At 50.7% G+C, this 16,500-nt stretch overlaps 1 protein-coding gene across 1 annotated transcript in view; it reads left to right on the top strand.

Annotated features, from left to right (window-relative positions):
• PPP3CC (protein phosphatase 3 catalytic subunit gamma) overlaps positions 1-16,500 on the top strand; it is a 744,021-nt gene that overhangs the window by 442,447 nt on the left and 285,074 nt on the right. The window lies entirely within an intron of this gene.

Genomic DNA, 16,500 nt, shown 5'->3' with positions numbered 1-16,500 from the left:
GGAATTCTTCTCTAAGAATGTGATACCCCCTTTAGAGAGGTTGCGAAGAGATGTAAGACACTGGGCATCCCTGCCCCTCACTCTCCTGGGCAGAGTGGCACTATATAAAATGATGGCCTTACCCAGGTTCCTCTACGCCCTCAAACACTCCATTCCAAGTACCGCCCAGATACTTTAGACAAATAGCGTCACAGGTATCGCAACTCCTCTGGGGCAACAGCCCGGCTCGTATAGCACAGGCGAAACTACATAAAAGCTGGTACGATGGCGGGATAGCACTCCCGGACATAAAACTGTATTACTGGGCGGCACATCTCAGTCATAAATCAATGGCTACACGCACCACAGGACGACCCGGCATACAGGGCAGACAGAGCCCATCTGGGAGCAAACAATATGCTAACAGTCCTATATCACAAAGGACTAGCAACAAAATTAGAAGGCCCTACGGAACACACAGCTATACTATGGCACAAGACGCTGTCACGGTTGGGATGGAGAGGGGAGAGGGGTTATCACTAAACTTACCCCGCTATGGGATACCAAACAGTTAGGACAACTAAGAAACAGCCAGGGATTTAACCAATGGGACAATATTGGTATTTCCACGGTGGGAGATCTATGGGACAAGGGGACTGTAATCCCATTTGCCCAGCTCCAGCAGCAGTACGAACTAGGCCTGACTGAGACCTAGAGATGCACTCAAATAAGACATGTGTTATTGACAGCGATTCCACAAGACACTGACGTCCCAGAGGCCTCCCCATTAGAGGATCGACTCTTGACTGACCACATGCCCAAGCGCGCTATATCCTTCACATATATGAAACTGAATAATAATTTGCCAGACCCGACAGTCTCACTAAGGGGCAGGTGGGTGGCAGAAGTGGGCGACATAGATGATTCGGAGTGGCAAGAAGCCCTAGCGTCACCAAAAGAGGTGGGAATCCCAACACGGCTTTGGGCTTCAGTTAGTGCAGCTCAAGATCCTGCATAGGGCTTATTACACCAGAACCTTGTTATTTAAAATATTGAGGGCACAGCATCCGTACTGCATGAGGGGGTGTGGGGAAGAAGGATCCTTCATACATACAATTTGGGATGAGCATAGAACGGGTTAAGGAGGCCTGCTTATTCACCATGGTCACCTTTCTGTGCTCCAGTATTGACTTTTTACTTTTTTATTTGGGAGCCAATGGACTCATTTCAGACTGAATTTTGAATAATGCCATGGCCAGTCCCGTGAACTAGCTATCAATTTACCAAGTTCTGGCAGTGCTGCCAGTGTTATGCTTATAGGACTCGGTGGTGAAGTGCTCTTCTTTACTTTGACGTAATATAGAAGGAGGTGAAGCCTACATTTTTTACAATACACCAGCCTTGTTTTTAGCTGTTTAATGGTGAATAAACTGTACCAATACATCTAGTCAAGTATGAGGTATTCATTCTTGTTCATTATGCAGAACCTTCCTAGCAGCTGCAGAAGTAATTTTTTTTAAAATAAGCAGGGTTAATTATATCTCAAAAGAAATTGCCAGGAGAAAGTGTACTTCTACAGTGAAAAGTCAATGACCTAGCTAGTCTTTTGCTTAAAAATAGTTCGGATTTCTTTACCTGTCAATTTCGCTTCTCATTTTAGCATATTGCTTTCTGAAGACCCAAGTGCCTCTCTTTATTTTGAGACACGGGCTATTAAACCTGCCAGATGGGAGTGGGTATGCCATTGCGGTGGGTGTAAGTCCACCCTCTGCCATGTCTTTTGCATTACGTTGTTTACAAAATGACCAGAATGTATCTGGCGGGAGCTTTGAGTCTAAAGGAATACTACTGGTTCATTCTTCCTTCAAACCCGCCTTACAAAGAGGTTTCTTATGTTCCCTTGAATATTGTCTTTCGTGTTGTGGGATCCCCACTCTCAATGGGATCCCAGCATTATTATTATGTTAGCATACCCTCTCAGTGATAACAGTAATACCTCTACACACCAAAAACTGAATTTTCATCAAGAGCTTGCATAACTGTTATTTGTACACAATTCAATTTGCCTCCTGTTGGCCTGGCAACTAATGTGAAGCACATCTTTCACCTGCAAGTCTCTGAGTAGGAACTCCGCCCTCTGAGCTATCATATGAACTTACATTTGCCAGTCCTCATGAAAAGTTTATAAACCTCGTGCATGGTCTGGCTCAGAACAGTGTACATTTTCCACAGACCTTTGTGGCTCAACCCTCTTACTTTCCAAAATTCCTAGTGTCAAGTACTTGTCTCATGTATTCCTTTTGCCAGAATGCTGCTACTGCTGTGGAAACAATTTGCTGTCTGGTTGCTAAGAGTGTGCTCTACATTAACTGGAAACAGATGGAAGATTAAAGCGACGTTTACAGTGCCTGAGGCGCTCCTGTTCTTTGTAACCAGCTTTTCTAAACATCCCACCAGTTCTAAATAGCATCTTTACACTGGTAATGAAATGGCAGGCAGCCACATGGAAAACATGCATTAATTCTGGAAGCACCACTTTCCCAAGACCAGCTTAAATGCAAATGGATTGGGTAGGCCATCCTTTCCTCATATACTCCCTTGAATTATGGCTTTGACCTTTGCTCTTTACAGCGCCTCACATTCTTTGAATTTGGTTCCAGTCAGCTGAAAGTGTGAAAGAAACGAACACAAGTATGGGGCAGGGGCTCAGTATTTTAATCCCACATTCTGATACTTCACATTTGCCACGACTTCTGACCTCAAGCCTATTTAACGCATTTAACGCATGGGTGTGCTCTGTGTAACATTCATGACCAGGTGTCTCAAGAACTGGCGGCCACTTAAACCGAGCCAAGAGGGAGGAATCCAACCCCCTCTTAAAGAAGCTTAAGATAGTTTTCTTGATACCTAGGTGGTTGGAAGCCAGCAAATTAATAGATTCTGGCTTGGCTGTAAGAACCAGTGATGACTTTTGCCATGGCCGAGCTGGGCCCAGGTCCTGGGTGCCAATCTTCCGAGGGGTGCACGAAGCTGGGAGCAGAAAGATCATGCAAGCATCAGTGCCCTTCTCATTCGGCTCCAGTGATTGACTGAAAAGTACTTGTAATCAATTTTAATAAGCTCCATGCGCTGCTTTACACTCAGTCACCCTCCATGTTGCCCTTCCGTATCCCTCTTCCCTCCTCCTGCCACAGACCAACAGCTCCCTTACCCCAGCCAGCAGCTTGGCATCAGGTGAGTTAGGGGGTGGGGAGTGAAGGAGTGCTTGTTCAGATGCCAGTCACTGCTGTATTTAGCCAGGGACTGAGCTGTGAACAGAAAAGCCCCCTATGCTGTCTTATTTTATTCACTAACAGCAGCAACGGCGCTGCATATGTTTCTGGCCTGGGCACTAACCGAGCAAGGGCCGGCTCTGATAAGAGCCATAACATGAGCTGAGCCATACACTTGTTTGGCATGTAAATCATCATGGGAAAATCAGTGGGGGCGTGGCTAAGCACGCAATGGAGACAGACGTCCTAGGGTAGAGCTCCGGCCCGAGCTCCCCTTCCCTAGGCCATTACCCCGCTTCACTACCTTGCCGCCAGCTGACAGTTTGAGTGAAGCATCACGGAGCCACTGGCCGCCACCCTGCCGAGTTTGGGGCGAATCGGAGGCTTCTGACCGCACCCTGGTCTCTAGGGACGGCACGGCTGCACATCTAACCGCCGGGCCGGCGGGCGCGCCTACGTGAGGTCGGGGCTTTTACCGGCGGACTAGGCCCCAGGACGCGGCCTGATGTGAGGAGTGGCCGCGACTGCCTGGGGGCGCTATATCTGGCCGGGCACCTTGGGCGGCAGACGCGCCTGCGAGAGGCTGAGGACTGATCCTACCGACCAGGCCCAGGGACATGGCCTAAAATGATAGGGCGCAAGCTTTTGGCTTCAAGCGCCGCATTTCTGGAGGGCGGTGGCTACTGAGACCTTGACCTGCCCCGAACCTGGACTCCGCATTGGACTGTCCCCCCGCCCTTGCGGCCGTCCGCCCCGCCGAGGCTGGGCCCTGTGCGAGGCGCTGCCCGGGCGCACATCGCTGGTTGCCGCAGGACAAGCCCGCCGGCTGGCGCGAACTATGCTGGGGAGCAGGTGTGGCACGGGCTAAGGGGGATTTAAGCACAGACATTATCGATGACACACCCGTTGGCCGCCCTGGGGCGCTGCCTATAGCCCGCTGATCGTGCATGAGCCACCCCCCCCGGAACCCACAGGATGGAACCGAGAGACTCCCCTGGCCGATTCTGGGTACAGGTGCAACGACCCCCCACTCTTGCTTCCTAGCCGGCTGGAGAGGAAAAGCTGAGGGAAGACGTGACCGCTGATCCAGGTGAAACACATCTTCTTGTTGCCTCCTCGCGCCCACTCTACCCTCCACTTGTGCAACCCTAACTCCCACACTGAAGCCCTGCAGGCCGCTGGACATTGTTGTCATGAGCGCAAGCTCTGCATCCGCCACTTTGCTCATGTCTGGGGGCACTAGGACGCGGACTGGCACTGGAGGCACACAACTGAAGGGGAAGATGGACAAGCTCACGAAACCTGCGGATGCCGACCAGATGGCAGCCAAGCTCGACACCATGCTGGCTGCCATGGAGAGGCTGAAGGAGTCTGTCCAGCTCACTCGCACCTCCCTTGAGGCCAAAATAGACAGTGTTGCAATCGATCTTACCTACCTGCGAGCTGATCATAAAAAATTGGCAGAACGCACCACGGCTATGGAGGGTGCCATGGCAGAGCTAGAACCCCGGGTCACCCAGACCGACAAACAGGTGCAATACCTCCTTAATAGGGTCGAATTCCTAGAGGACCGTGCAGAAGACTCGAAAGGGCGGGCACAGAGGAACAACGTGAGAATCGTGGGCATGCTAGAGCGATGGGAAGGGAAGGAGCCTGCGACTCATATGGAGGATTGGCTGAGAGCCCTGCTGCCTGAAGGCGCGCTGTCGCCTCACTTTGTGGGTGAACGGGCCCACCGCGTGCCGACGAGATCGCTTCCCACGGGGTCCAATCCCAGACCGCTGCTTCTCCGGATCTTGAATTATCGCGACCGCGATTCAATTTTGCGCGAAACAAGGCGGCTTCAAGATGTCCGAATCGATAATGCCAAAATAATGTTCTTCCCTTACTACACGATTCAGGTTCAGCGTCAGAGGCACTCCTTCCTCGCCGTGAAACAACGCCTGCGCCAGCTAGATCTCAAATATTCCCTCCTATTGCCTGATAGGCTGAGAGTGATGGCGCAGGATAAAACGCATTTCTTCACCAACCCAGAGGAGGTTGAAGCCTGGTTGAACAGTGGAACAGACACGGTGCCCTGGTGAGCGTCGGGGCCTTCCGGCACGCAACGCATTTGTGGACCTCGACTGCGTAACAGGAATAGGTAGTCACCGGCTTACAGGACACGGACGGCAGCAGGCACCAATCCACCTGCGGAACTTATACGCCACGAACAACAGGACGCTCTTCGTATGGTGGCGGAGCTCAGCTGTTCTCCAGCCAAAGTCACTGCTCCGGATGCTAGCCCCCGAGACTTGCCCAGTGATGACGAAGCTATCTATGGGTTGTCTGAATCCCAGATCTCCATGGAGCGACCGGATGTTACGCCGCAAACAGCGGATCTGCTTCACTGACTGGTTGTCCCAGCTACCCTTTTGCACTGAGTACCTGATTTGCGATCTTCTGATCACAGCACAAACCTGAACCCTTGCTGAGCACGAGAACTGGTGGCGCCTGGGGCGCGGCCGCCTTGCAGGTGTTGGTCGCTTGCCACGAGACGCAGTGAGTACCTACATTTGGCGCTTGACCTTCAGAGGGACATTGAGCGGGTTGAGGCTTGCTAATGCCTCTATCCGCCGTAGCCCTGCTGAGGTCGTCCCGCCTTGACGGGAACAACAAGACCTGATTGGCTTCCCTGGCACTGACTCGGCATGGGTGTGCACCATACGGCAAGCAATGTACTTTTTCTTCTCTCTTTTTTACTTGGAATATTTCGCATCAGCTGTGCCTGACTCATGATGCCTGGAAAGGGTGATGTTTCCCTTCCTTACTTGACTGTTCTGATACCATAACTGTGCCTGGTGCACAGCGACCCCCTTGGATCTAAATGTTGATTATCTCACTAGAGAGTTTGGACGGCGACATGTTCAGCTGCTGCCCTTTTGGTATTTTTCCCTTGTATTGTTTTTTTGGTATGGCTTTTTGCATTACCTGGGCCGTAATCTTTTTGTTCTTTTGCATTTGTGTTGCAAGCGTTTCTAGATGCTTCTTTGGTGATTTGCTATGGGAGTACTTGGGGGGGGGGGCAGATATGGCGACCTGCTGTGGGGTTGTGGCGGGGAGTGGGGGGTAGGGGGGGGGGTGTTACTTGAAGTGTGAAAATATCCGCGATAAAGCTGTGTACGTGAAATGTACGAGGTATGCATACACCATCACGCAGGTACCAGATTTACTCCTACCTTAACCGTCACCATGTCCATATCGCACTCCTACAAGAGACACACTTGAATGGTATAGAGACACAAACACTGCGCCGCAGATGGTGAGGGCAGTTCTACGCCACGGGGTACTTGTCCTATGCCCGCGGGGCACTGATATGGGTGAGGCCCGGGACCCCCTTTGCAGTCACACATTCCCGCATTGACCCGGAGGGCAGATTTGCAATAGCTCATGGCAAACTAGATGGGCAGCCGGTGGTTTTGGCTTCATTGTATGCCCCTAACACAGACCACGGTGGTTTCTTCACGCAGCTATCTGCCGACCTGGCACCTTGGCATGGAATCCCCTGGGTGTTGGGAGGCTATTATAACTGCATCCTTGCATTAGACCATTCCTTTCCGCCCCTGCCTGGTGCACCTGTGCAAGGAGCTGTGAAAGTCTTTGCAAACTGGGCCTACAGTGGGACTTGCATGATTCCTGGCGAAACCGCAATCCCACCACCAAGATGTATTCCTACTACTCAGGTGCGCACACATTGCATGTACGATTAGATCGTTATCAAGCGGTTTTCTCCCCCATGTTACTGACACTTATTATATGGGTCGCACTCACTCCAATCACAACCCACATATACTGGAGCTGACATGGGAACGACCACATCCACCCATACCCGGCTGGAGGCTACAACCAGACCTGCTTCTTGACACCCCCTTTCGGAATTCCCTGCATGCGCAAACTGCACATTATTTTGATGAGAATACAGGCACGCATCTACCCCCCAAATAGAGTGGGACGCTTTTAAGGTTGTTATCAGGGGCCACTGCCAGGGCACACAGGCTAATATGCGGAAACAACTAGAAGGGAACCTGACACGGATTGAAGCAGATTTGTTTCGAAAGGAACAGGAGGCGAGGGAGGGTGATGAGGACTCGTTGCTGGAGGCTCGTGCGGACCATGCACGCTTACTGGATAGGCAACGTCCCCTCAATTAGGCGGCCCACTTGGCACGCACACACCACTCAGGCGATAAACCCGGAAAATTGATGGCCTGGCTGATCAGACAGGAAGACCGGGCGACGCCCGTGGCAGCGATAAACACCGGCCACGACGAGGTTGTTTACACGCAGAGAGAGATCCACGCGGCTTTCTTTGCCCACTACCGCACGTTATACTGCTCCCGACTACAGGTCCCTCATGCTGACATTGTCGCATATCTTTCCACTATAACACTGCCAGAACTGGAAGACGCTCACCGGAATGACTTGGAGGCCCCACTCACGCCAGATGAGCTGCGCACAGCCATCTTCGCTCTTTCCAACGGCAAGTCCCCGGGCCCAGACGGGCTGCCTGCAGAGTTCTTCAAGGTCTATTCTGATACACTGATCCCCGAATTATTAAAGATGTATACGGCGGCTGCCGAGGGCTCCTCCCTACCCCCCACGCTAAATGAGGCTAATCTTATCTCCCTCCCGAAGCCGGGCAGGGACAGCACGCGCTTGGGCTCCTACCGACTGCTAGCCCTCCTAAACACTGGCTACAAGATACTGGCTTCTGATAATATACGGCGACTGTTCAGAGTGCAGGCTTATGCCGTACGGCAATGTCCTCGATCGGGGTGCATAGTATTAGACCTTGAAAAGGCCTTCGACTCCGTGGAGTGGCCTTACCTCATAGCAATCTTACGAAAGTATGATCTTGGAGACGCGTATATTGACATGGTGGGTCTATTATACCGAAAACCTACGGTACGAGTACGCACCGGCAGATTGCTGTCCGACGTCATCAGAGTTAAAAGGGGCACTAGGTAGGGATGTCCCCTGTCCCCACTACTTTTCTCGTTAGCAATGGAACCTCTTGCGGCATTACTGAGAACTCAGAGTGCGGAATGGGGGATTCCCTTGGCGGACGGCATTCATGCGGTCTCTCTATATGCAGATGATCTCCTCCTGTATATCAAAGACTTGATCTGCCTGCCACCGGCACTATCAGACACCTTTCGCACTTTTGAAGCCTTGTCGGGGCTCAGAGTTAACTGGGCCAAATCTGGAGTATACTCATTTAACTCAGATATGCAGGAATGCGAGATTGACATTAACAATGAAAGGCATCCTACCATGTTCTGCTATCTTGGTATCCACATCTACAGAACCTTGACTGACGTCCTGGAGGGCAACCTGGTAAGAGCTATCTCTTCCTTACGGGCGCAAATGACATTTTGGAAGACCCTCCCCCTTAATGTGCCCAGCCGTGTAACACTGACAAAAATGATAGTCTTACCAAGGCTGTTATATTATTATTCTAACATTCCAGTATATGTTCCGACACAGATTTTTCCGAGAACTGGAAACTTTGGTTAGGAGCTTTATATGGAATACTGGAAGACCCCGGGTAGCACTGACGAAACTTTATGCGCCCGCAGATGCTGGAGGCCTCACCATTCCTAACCAGGAACTTTATTACCTAGCAGCACATCTGCAATGGATAGCCGGAGGGCTGAGTGGGAAGAACCTGTGCGATACTGCCACAGATACCACAATGTTGACTCATACGCAAGTCCATACACTGTTTCACCCCTTAACCAAAACTCCCTACCCGGCGCAGCTCTACCTGGCCGTAGCCCGCAAATGCTATATACGCGGCCTGAAGCTTACACCACTGTGAAGCCCTATGTTCCGATACTCCCACTGTTGGGCACGCCCTGGGACGGCGGGGTGGTGACTGAGGCTGCATTGGAACGATGGACGCAAGCTGGAGTGGATACAATGGCAGATTTGTACGCAGACGGTGCCCTGGTTCCCTTTGAAGCGCTAACTACAGACACGGGCCTACCAGTTGGGCAGTTTCTTTTACATGCATCTCTCATACGCACATTCGTACGAGCCTGGGGGGACATGTCTGAGGAGCTGCCGACATATCTTCTGGTGCAGTACTTGCATGTCATGGGCAATGGGTCCCACGTGATCTACTGGCTAGCGCAGGCACTCTTGACACACACACAGTACACCCTCCAACCACTGCGAGATAAGTGGGCAGCGGATAGGGGAGGGGAATGGAAGGACAGGGAATGGGCAGTGGTGTTGGCGGGCCCCATCAACATTTCGCGCACCTCCCGCTTCAAAATCATTCAGCTCTATATACTGCATTGTGCGTATTTGTCGCCAAATAAAATTAATCACTACTTTGCAGTCAACACCTCAGCGTGCCTGAGGTGCTTATTGATTGGTGCGGATCTCCTCCATATGCTCTGGGCCTGTCCCCATATACAGACATACTGGCGCACCGTGACATCACTATTGATGAAGGGGGTTGGCGAGGACCTACAGCACACGTGGGAGACATGTCTGCTAGCCTTATACAAAAGAACGAAACACAACAAAGTCCCCACTAGATTCTGGGACCTCGGGCTTATAGTAGCCAAGAGACTCATCACAAAGCGCTGGTAATGTAACGAGCCCCCACATATTAAACACTGGTGTGCCTCATTTGACAATTGGGCTAGAGCGGAAAGCACCACCCTCCACAGGGAGGAGACAGCAGGGCTGAGGAAGTTCCCCATAGCGCAGCTCTGGGACGACACCCTGAGGTCCTTCCACCAGGCGTGTCATGATCAAGGAGTTACTTAGGCTCTCTCCCCTCCAGACATCATTTGGGCAACGGGTGAGATGGAGAGCCGAGCACTCACGTAGTTATTATTATTTTTTTTTACTGATACCTGCACACACTACGCTGTACCTGTGTTACATGAGGGCTTGATGCTCGTAACCCATGACTATGCTGGACCCCTGCCACCCAACCCCCGCATTGACCTTCCCCTGGAACCAGAGGCACACGCCCACGGACACATACGAACGCAACGCTTGCTTCCTTACACCATTGAGTTTTCTTACATTTTTCCTTCGTTGTTTTCTTTCTCCTTGTCGTTCTAATGGCCTTCTTGTCTTCTTTTTTGTTTTTTTAATCTCATCCCCCTCCCCTCTGTTGGCCAAGTTTCGGTGTCATGGCAGGTTTACCACCTGACACGCTCATTGAGATGTTCTGAATAAGATTATCGGCAATACATCACTTTTTGACTCACAGCACCTACTTGCGAGACCACCTTAGATGACACACCTCATACTTGCTGTTAGGCGAGGGCTGAGGGACCTACGCGCAAACAAGGCAATGTCATAACAGGGTACATCCATGGACCCCGGGCTATACTCCAACTTGCACCACACGGCTGTACACTCTCTAGAGCCTTACTACCGTATAAATTGCTCATACCTGTTAAAGCCGTGCCTCGCGGATCAATATGTTCTCCCATTGCCTGATGTATTCTCCCTTTCCAATGTGGATGTATTGCTTTATAGGGAGGAGACTTTTCATCGAACATAACATGCCCCCTTGAGAATGTTGTTTTATTCCCCCTTTCTCTTTTCTATTCTCCTTCTGCCTTGTAGGACAGGATGTATGACCAATGTCCCAAAGACAATTCTTAATGTCTATGATTATCTTTGTACATTTAAGGAAAGATTGGTTGCATTTCCTACTTATTACCTTGGCATGTACTGTGACTTTATACTGGGACAAAAAAGAAAAACTAATAAAAGATATTCAAACAAAATAAAAATCAGTGGCATAATTCAAAACAAAATGAGGGAACCACCCTCTGTAGTTTGATGTCTAAAATATCTCAGAAATATTTTATAGGCTTTGGGCTGTAGGTTTAGGATGCCCTGAAAAGTTTGCCTCCCCTTGCACTGTGGGGTGTTATGCCCCTTCTGAAAATATGATAGGCTTAATAATCATTTTTTTTTAAAAAGTCTGTTGCTTTAACACGAGGAAGCGTTTCACATTAGTACACTTCAGTGTATCACTGCATGGTGTTACGTTTATTCGAAGTTCTAGTTTTCAAACAGGAACTTAGAAACATTCATGCCCTCCAACCATCTCCATGACGAGGCTGCCATAAGTGAACCAAGTCACTCATGTGTACCATATACATGGCATTGCTTGTTATTATAGGTAAAGCAACTTTTACAGTCGATGTTTTTGTACAGCACAAATCATGAACTGATGTATTTCAATGAAATTGTATTTATATAGCACTTAATACCTGTTATGAGGCGTTGAAGCGCTGTTCAACTAATAGCACGCTACTCCGAAACCCAAAGGTTGATTAGTAGAGGGAAATCTAATTTTTATTGCGAGTGATGGGAGTAGTAGATGCCTAACAGTTTACGAATGCCTTCCATGACAACCAATCACATTCTAAAATTAATGTATAACTGGCTGAACAAGTAACCACAATGAGAAGTGTCGCAAGAAAGTCACAGCGTGCTCGCCGCTTAGCAGAGGTGCTCCCACCTGGACTACGGATGAAGAGGTCAGACAGGTGTGCACTGGTGGACCCACGTGTGTGTATGCCATGATCAACAAGCCTAGGCAGCGCTCTTCTCTTGGAAGCCGGTGGAGAGGGGAGGCTTGTAGGATGCTCCCTCAGCTAAACACGAACTGCACAGACAGGCGTGCACTGGTGGACCCACGTGTGTGTATGCCATGATCAACAAGCCTAGGCAGCGCTCTTCTCTGGAAGCCAGTGGAGAGGGAAGGCATATAACATGCTCCCTCAGCACAGACCGTGTGCACTGGGGGACCCACGTGTGTGCTTGTCCTCTATCATCCAGCCCAGGCAGTGCCTATTCTCTTGGAAGCCAATGGAGAGAGGAGGCATGTAGGATGCTTCCTCAGCTAAGCACAAACAGCACAGGCGTCATGCACTGGTGGACCCTTGCTTGTGCTTGTTCTCTATCATCCAGCCCAGGCAGTGCTTTTCTCTTGGAAGCCAATGGCGATGGGAAGCATGTAGGATACTTCCTCAGCTAAGCACGAATAGCACAAACCGTGTGCACTGGGGAACCCACGTGTGTGCTTGTCCTCCATCATTCAGCTCAGGCAGTGGTCTTCTCTTGGAAGAGCGCTGTGGTGAAAACTCAGCCGTCCGAGATGAGACTGAAGTGCTTGGACGCTTTCTTCATGTCCAGTAATTATTGAGGTTCTCATAGAGGGCGATGCAGAAGACCCTTTGTTACTGCAACTGAAAAACCAGGGAATGCTCCAGCGAATCTGATCAAAGCAAGATTCGCTGGAGCATTCCCTGGTTGTTCAGTTGCAGTAACAGAGGGTCTTCTGCAATGCCCTCTATGAGAACCTCATTAATTACTGGACGTGAAGAACAGCAATAAACATGCAAATAAAATGTTCTCAATTCACTGCTTTTCTGCTTATTCCCACATTCGCTTTAACTATGAAGTGCTGTCTGTCATTCCACACCAATCTACCTTTTCCAAAGTGTCCCAAGCCTCCCAGATCCTATGCTCTGTCAAAGTGATAAGCAAAGAAATGGATGCTAAATGGAAGAGTTAATTGCCTAAGATCACACCATTTGGTCAAGCAAGGAAGCCAGGCTGATTGAGTTTCCTGATTTCACATTGTGCAATTCAGGCACTAGCTAGTTATCGGCAGCTATCATTTTATACCAAAGGTTTATGCTTTCTTTATTTCTTCGAGAACATGTGGATTGATTGTCACATAACCCAGTGCTTTCAAACTCCTGAACGTTATAATATTCTTTCTTGTCAGGAAGACTGACTTTCTTGCGAGAAGCCTTTTGATGAGGTGCCTTGCTGCTGCACTGGGTTGACTGACTCCATGCCACATCCAGTTAGCAACAGAGGTGGATGAGCAACGAAGGCAGAGCCAGGCTTGAACCAAATTCCTGACTCTGGCTCAGCCCAAGGTCCTATTAGAACCTCGTGCAAAAAACAGACGGAGCCATAGTGTGACTTCTGCTACTCACCCTCTTACCTCAGTGACCAGGAAACATCCTCCCCGCCACGCCTTTATCAGAAGAGGTGCCGCACACTGTTTATTGTGCAGATGGGCCAACAGTGAAGCCCCTGAAGAGTGCTGTGGAAAAGGCTCAGGGAGGGAAGCCTTGATAATGTTTCTTCTCAGAGCACTATTTTTTTGCAAGCCCATCTGAAATGCCACATGCCTGCACAGCGCGAGAGGTGTGTGAAAATCTGCTGGCAGCTGACTCTGCACTTCACGTGTCATGTGACATGCCTGGGCTCTACAAGACGTTTGCTTTGTTAATGCCTGTAATTGTCTTAACTGAAGGTTTCGAGCCTCTTGTCGCGTCGTTCTCTTTGTTAAGTCAGGAGTAGTAGCGGGTGATAGAAACATTAAAACAGAGAACCCCTCTCTACCTGTAACATAGCAAGTATTTTTTTAAAGAAAATCTTTTTCGACTTGATTCAATTTGTAATATGTGTATTTATTTATGACAATTTGTTATGGTCACACGTCAGCTTTAAGGAGGTGTTGTATTTCTAGTGCTCCACTGTTAGAAATGGCGATTTCCGGTTGACTAAGGCTTGCGCCAAAGCCAGGCAGAAACCACCACTCTAGTCAGGGCAAGGAAGTCACCCGCCAAGATAACCCCTGCTCACCCCCTTGGTAGCTTGGCACGAGCATTTAGGCTTATCCCGGAGTGAGGTGTAAAGCGTTTGCGCGCGCACCCAGCAACAACACCCAAGGCCCACCACAGAGGAAACTCCACACAAGGTTATACATAAAAATAGCCTTTGTATTATACCAAACACATTAGATAATAAACACACAATTTACACTGTGCCAATGGCACGGGTGGAATGTACAGGGGATTATGTACACAGGACAGGGCCACATGGACCACTGTCAGGAATAAGCACTTGGTAGAACTAGCACTTTGTAGAAATAACACTTTGTAGGAATAGCACTTAGAACATAGAATAATTGTAGCACAAAATAGAAAATGTAGCACACAACCAGCAACCACTGGTAGAAGGTAGGAACATGCTACGCAATCCTAAACACCTTAGGCAAATATCACGCAGGGAACCAGGAACTCACTAGCATTACTATACTAGGAAACACAACCTCCTAAGCATAAACACATTTAGAGGTATAGGCAAAAAGGCATTGCATAATATGCAGAAATCACATTACGAAGGTAATCACATTTGTGCCAAAAGATCACAAAACTGACCCCAGGCCAACTTGGCCTCTCAGGGGCTCACAGGCCCAATGTCCAGAATGTTTGGGCTGGCTGCGCAGGCAGCCAAAGAAGAATGTGCAAGAGTTCTCAGGGCCTAAACGTAGGAGCTGCCCACTAAGTGGTGGACAGCTGGGGAAACTGAGCCTGGCACCAGCGGGCCTCCTGGTTCTCCTGTGGGCTCTAATCAATAACAGTGCCCAAAAACAACGTGGGAGCCTCATGGGCATGGAACCAACTGTGCCCCAACACGTGGGTGCCTCGTGGCTCTATTTATCAGAATGCGGCCATACGTTGGAGCCTCGTGGGCTCTAAAGAACAATGCTGCCACCACTGGGGGAGCGGCCCACTGCCACCTGGGGCCGCTCTACCACCAGAAGTGCCCGGAATCGTTGGAGCCTTGTGGGCTCTGAATAACTATCATGCATGCCGGAGCCTCGTGGGCTCGAGATAACAAAATGCCCCCAGACATTGGAGTCCCACTCTGGGGACTCAGAAAGACAATAGCCCCTTCGGAGAATATGCCCCAAGATCAGTGGAGCGACCCTCTGCACGACGGGGCCGCTCGAAATGCATCCACTGGTGTTGTACCTCGGCCAGGCATAACAGTCACCCCCACGGAGCACCCCCCAGCCCCTTTTGCAACTCACCGGGATGCTCTCTTCTCACGGGGCTCCTCTCGAGTGTGGCGGGGTGACGCGGGATCAGCACGGGAGTCCCCCTCTTCCCGAGGATCCTCTCCTCTTCAAGTGCGGCGGGGGCAGGCACCGACAATGTGCCTCGGTCCCCCTCCGCTTTTGATCTTCCTGGGCTGGGGGGCTCTTCCTTCACTCGGGGTTCCTCGCTGACCACAGCACTTCTCGGGCGGCCGGGACCTTCCTCTTCAGGAGGCAGGGCTCTCTCAACCCGGCGCTTCCTGCCGCTGGGCCCTTCCTCTTCCGTCCGCGAGGCCCCGCCTACAACCAGGCGGGCCGCGGACCTGCTTCTCTCTACGGGGGCAATGCGGGGTAGGCACCCGCTCGGTACCAATGTCCCTGGCGGGGTGGGCCCCCACTAGGGGGTTCAAAAACGGGCACAAGGTCCCTGGCGGGGTGGGCACCCGTCAGGGGTTAGAAGAAAGGGCAAATGCGTGGGGCAGGCACCCACCCACGCTCTAAAAAGGACGGCAATGAGCAGGGTGGGCACCCGCGCCGATCCAAGGCAGTGGGATCCCCACGCTGGGGAATCACTCAAAACGGCGATCGCAGCTCCGGGCTGCAGTTTTAAAAGGAGAAGCGCTCCAGCACTCAGGATATAGCGCTCCCCAGGCGCTTTTAGAGGCAAAGTCTAGGAAGAGTCCCTAGAAAGGTAGGGGGGCAAAGGCTGGGCCCAGGGGCCAGCTCACAGGGCCCTCCAGCAGGGAGGCAGCACCCAGTGGGGGTATCCTTCTGGCGCCCAGCAGCAGCAGGCCCCCTTTCTGGTCAGAAACAAGAGAACATTTTACTTGGGGTCATAGCCCCTTTTTATGCACACTTTCCTTTGTCTCAGGCTACAGGGTTAAGGGTAAACCAGACGCAGCTGGTTTTGGAGCACTCTGTTGTGCTCAGCCCCTCTCTCCATTCACAGGACAGGCTAGGGACATTAGAAGCATCACAGGGGGTGGAGCCAGCATTGTGGAGGGAAAGCCCAGCCCTATTCAGGTCCCAGGTGCACTCCTCCCTGCCATCAATATGCCGATCTCTCTACTCACCACCGGGCAGACCCATCCTGACTCTTGGAGCCAGGCACACCAGCCAGAAGCCAGACAGTCATTTCACCTTTATTACACAGAGATGCCAACTTCTAGAGGTGGCACTTCCACACTAGACACATTAAAGCCGCAGACATCATCGCACAGAATGTAATCACACGAGTCCGCACATACCAAACTCGACCCTGCACTCCCCACGCATCAGGAACTACCATGTACACATACATTCCCCATGCATTCCTATG

This window comes from Lissotriton vulgaris, chromosome 11 (genome assembly GCF_964263255.1).
Source record: "Lissotriton vulgaris chromosome 11, aLisVul1.2, whole genome shotgun sequence".
NCBI lineage: Eukaryota > Metazoa > Chordata > Amphibia > Caudata > Salamandridae > Lissotriton > Lissotriton vulgaris.
This window is presented reverse-complemented; position numbering and strand designations above follow the sequence as displayed.